This window comes from Varanus komodoensis, unplaced genomic scaffold (assembly GCF_004798865.1).
Source record: "Varanus komodoensis strain SLA01 unplaced genomic scaffold, ASM479886v1 scaffold43, whole genome shotgun sequence".
NCBI lineage: Eukaryota > Metazoa > Chordata > Lepidosauria > Squamata > Varanidae > Varanus > Varanus komodoensis.
Window position 1 is genome coordinate 2648737 of NW_025335985.1, and position 4792 is coordinate 2653528.

Below are 4792 nucleotides of genomic sequence, written 5' to 3' on the forward strand. Positions count from 1 at the left end.
ATGGTGCTTCAGGATCAAGAAAGGGAAACACTGCATTGAATCCTGACTTGAGTTATGCTGTGAGTAGACCCACTGAAAGCAAAAGGGATTAAGTTAGTCATGGCTAAATTGTTTCATTGGTTTCAATGGGCTGTATTCCGGGTGTGGTTGTCCATCAGTACTGGGGAACTTGGGATACAAAAGAAAAGCAATGAAGACAGGTTGTCAGCTGGTGGATATTTACTTCAGTAGAGAACTTGGATGCAAAGGGACAGCAGGAGCTGGGCTTGCCATGTGATGGAGGTTTCAGCAGTATAGATTTTGCCCATTGCCAAACCATTTATGATGAGATGTGGTCCCATCTAGCCCATACAGCATAGGAGAGCCTCAGCTACATTCAGAATAGCAGCTCTTCTGACTGCTGTTTCACTTGGGATACATATTTATAAAGCAAAGATTAAATGGCAGGGAAAATAGAGACTACATATAATAAACTTACAATATAAATTTTTGATACACAAACTGCCCTGAGAGTCAATGTTGTCTTTCCTTTTTCTTAATAATGAGTGCAATACTTTCTACCATTTTAAGGGAGGTGAACTACTGAGAAGAATAGCTCACAGGTTCTTCCTTATGGCCATCTCAAACGATCAGTTGGTTTATTCATTCATATGTTTCTGCCATTGATGCAACATTGACTTAGAAGATTCTACATGGCTCAATAATGTAGAAAGATTTTTCCTATCAGCCAAACCCAGCTCTAACATGATACATTCAACGGTGATCAACAAGCAATGAGATCAAGCATTATCCATGCGTGTGATGAACTATCCCTAAATTTTATGTTAACGAGAACTTGTTGCTCTTGTTTGTGCCTGTTCTTTCACATTTCCTCAAACTCAAGGACTATGACCAGAGATTTTAACCTGAATGGTTCACTGGGGTTGCCCATTATAAATTCACATCATATTCTGAATTTAAATTTTCTGTTGCCTACATAAAATGCAACAGGGTTGCCCAAAGATCCAGTTGTAAATAAATTTCCCCTCCAACTGGTCTGAAACTGCCCTCTCTTGATGCACATCTGCTTTGGGTTGCAAGGCTACAATTTAAAAAAGACTAATGAGGTATGTTAACACCAACATTTCATCAAACAACTTTAAAAAAATGCAGCCTAACCCCTTGAATTACTTGAACCAGCTGCCCTTTATCATTCTTCACATGGAGAACCTTCAGCTCTTTGAGATCAGCTACCCACTGCTACATTCTGTTCTTTGAAAGAAGAGTGGTTTTGCTCTGGGGATCCTTGTAGCTGGGCATGTGAATACCACTGCAGTTAACAAATGGTAGACACTTATGATCTAATCTCCAGTTTCTGGAAATAACTGTAAGGCTGTATGAGCTTCGGAGACTAGGTATCTCAATATACCAGTGGGAAAGGAATGCATTTCAGAATTTTGTGCTACAGTACAGCAAATACTGATCTTGTAAAGCAACAGAACAGTGAATAGGTTTTTAACTTGAATGGATTTTTACTTGGGTGAATGGAAGATTTAAAAAGCTACTCGTTGCCTTGCCTCTTAAATCAGATGCAACTCTCATGGTTACCTTCAGAAGTCTGTCATGGCTTCTCTGTAAGTGTGATGCTTACTCTGATGTAAGAGAATTAGAGAAAGCCAACCGAACAGAAATATTTGGATTCTAGGAGCTGCATTTCCCATTACTTTGGTCCATTTTCCCCCTCAATAATTTGTCTATTGAGAAATTTTCATTCAAGTTATTATTGCACAGCAGCTATACTAACAGTGTCTTGGACAGATTTAGAGGAAAGATTAGTTCATGTAGAAATGAGGTTAAAATTAGTGCATAAACATGAGAATTTAATAAAAACCTTTCCTATGTTATAGATGCAGATACAAAGATTTGTGTGGGATACAAGAACACAAAAATGTATTTGCATTGACATGGATGTAACTAAACTCCTTGACTGTGGTGGCATTCAGATCCACATGTAAAAATTTATCTAGGGAATGCTGTAATTAGCTGTAGCAATTTCTTTTTTATTAGTTGTCAGCTTGAGAAATTCACTGCATCTTTTTCATTTTATGTGGCATTCTTGCATTTAACACCTTGCCAAGTGGATGAGTCAGAGATGGGGTTTTTTTTACGTTTAAAAACATCACAATTTACAATTAAATTGTACTTAAGAAAAACCGAATACAGCTTAGCCATATTAAATATTATTACAGTACTGAGATAATACCAAGCATGTCATATTTTCCCCCTTTTATCATTCCAATAGCAGTTTATAGTGGTGAGTCATCTTCTATGGAAAGGTGCTAAACAAAAGAACAATCTAACAGCTCCTTGTTTAGAGCTCATCAGAGTAGAGCAGAGCAGAGATTCAGTGCAAACAAACCAAAGTTTTTCTCCTTCTGTTCCTGGCAGATTTAGTGCAACATTCAGCACAAATGAAGGGGTGAGCTGGTGCATGCAGTATTTCACTTTTGCACTGGTACCATTTTCTGCACTGGTGGTTCTGCATTGCAGCACAAAATGGGGGCGCATGGGAAAGTCCTATACATTCATGCCCTAACCTATGAAAGGAAAAGTAGTGATTTAATTGACATCACAAAGCTGATGTGGAAATAGGCTAGTATATAGTAAATTAATGAACCTTTATATCGTGTGCAGAAATGGAGCAGACAAATGCATCTAAGAACTAGTTAGAGAAGAATATTTGGGGTATTGGTAAAATAGGTGAAAAGTATGCAGTTTTCCATGCTTTTTAATTGCACAATATGGTCGTGCATTTGTTCATCCAGTCCAAACAGCTTCCTTGAGGTCTGACATGGTTTTCTGATTTCCTGTGATACTGAGCTCACAATATGTGCGCTTTCTCTCTCTTGCTGAATCTGACACTTTTATGGCTTAGTCACAACCAGAGATCACAATGTAAAAAGTACTTTGATTTAACACCACAGGAAGTACAACCACAGGAAGCTGAAGAAAAGTTTAAATTTGCAATGCCAGTGACAGCATTTAGGATCAGTGTCAGGGACTGGCAAAGTTTTACAAGGCCTTGCTTTTGGTTTCTTGCTTCAGACAGAAGAAATAATATCCCTGCTTCATCTTCTCACCATTATGTCATATTAGTTAAAACATATTTATTATGAATATGCATTAGCCATTGTTCCTATAAAATATAACTTTCAAAGCCATGTAGTTGATTTGGAACAGCCTTAGGAACAAGGCCTGTATAGGGTTTTTGGGTAAGCGAGCAATGCAGGAGTACTTTTTTGCCTTGAAAAAGGAGATTTTTCGCCAGTAAAGGAAGACTATTGAATTCCAGGAAGCTAACGCTAGAAAACATTCCAGTTTAGGTTCTGAACCAGCAGCCAGTACCAAGCAAAGCACTTAAAATAGGCTTGAAGTTGGTGTGATGTAATGGAAGCTTCAAGCCTGTATACATGTAATAGCAAAGTAGTTTCAGTGGCAGCTCTACAATGCAATTTCATCAACACTTACAGCATGTTCCTAAGCAGGTTTATGCAGACATAAATCCTACTGAGTAAATTTTCCTGATACTTAAGATTAGGATTGCAGCCTTAGGCTACAGTGCTCTAGATCAGCCTCCCTGGGAGTTGTGAAGATCTTGGCCTCCTGTTGATATATATCAGTGTTAACTGAGCTCTAAGCACTGGTCATGCACCATTTTGCTAACAGGTTCTCCTGAGGTCCAGCAGCATCAGTACAACTAATCTTATTTTTCATTCATAAAATGAGTATCAACAGAACCTATCACCCTTACTCCCCAGGCTGTGCTGCATCTAGTGAGATAAAGAAAGGACGAACCGCTCAGTTTGACCCAAACTAAAGCCCAAAAGAAAGGTTATTAGCTTATGAATCAGAAGCTGCTGGTGGCTAAGGACCAAACCAGATGACAGGTTTCTTTAAACCAGGATCTGTCCCAGTTATGCATAAACCAGGGTGGGATTGGTTGTCAAATGTTTAGGTCAAAATGGGTGCATGAGTGGACTGCAAGCAGTGCCTCCTCCTAAAGCATTGACCTCTGCAGTCTGCATCTGCCGCCCCTGAGCACTTTGTTCCACATCTGAGCTCTGAGAAGGGATAGTTGGAGCTCTGGATGGGGATGCAGAAGGGACAAAAAGAGTCCATTGATTTCACCTGCACACCCTTTTTGCTCTAAAAAGGTCCCTTCACAGAAGACTTGGATCTGGCCCCCACAATTGTCTCCAGGGAGGGAGGGAGGGAGGGAGGAATTCTGTTGAGCAGTGACTATGTGCAAAGTTTTAAGAAAAACTATAAATGATTGGGAGCCTAATAAACATAACATGCCTGTCTTACAAATATTTAACTAAAAAACAGCTTGGGTGATCGATAGGCTGTACAAGAAGTGTCAGCACCACTGTTATGCTGTAAGTCCACTAGCATAATGGAGCCTTATTCCTTGCAGCTCTCTGTTCTCCCTGGAAATCTACTTAGGAGGCTTTTCCAGATTTCTGGAGCAGATTTTGAAAGGGTGGGGGACTGTATGGGAGGGATTCACTCCGTCATGGTTCCACTGATGGAATTGCTTCCATTAGCAGGTCTACATCATTGGATCCAATGCTTAAATGTTTAGCTTTCCCCCCTACATCTCATTTGAGCACATGTGGGTTCTGTTACATTTGTATTTCTGAACAACCTGGTGCCCTCCAGACATTTTGGGCCACAATTTCCTAGCATTCCTGTTCATTGCCCATGCTGCCTCACGTTCATGGGACCTGTAGTGCAAAATATCTGGAAAGCA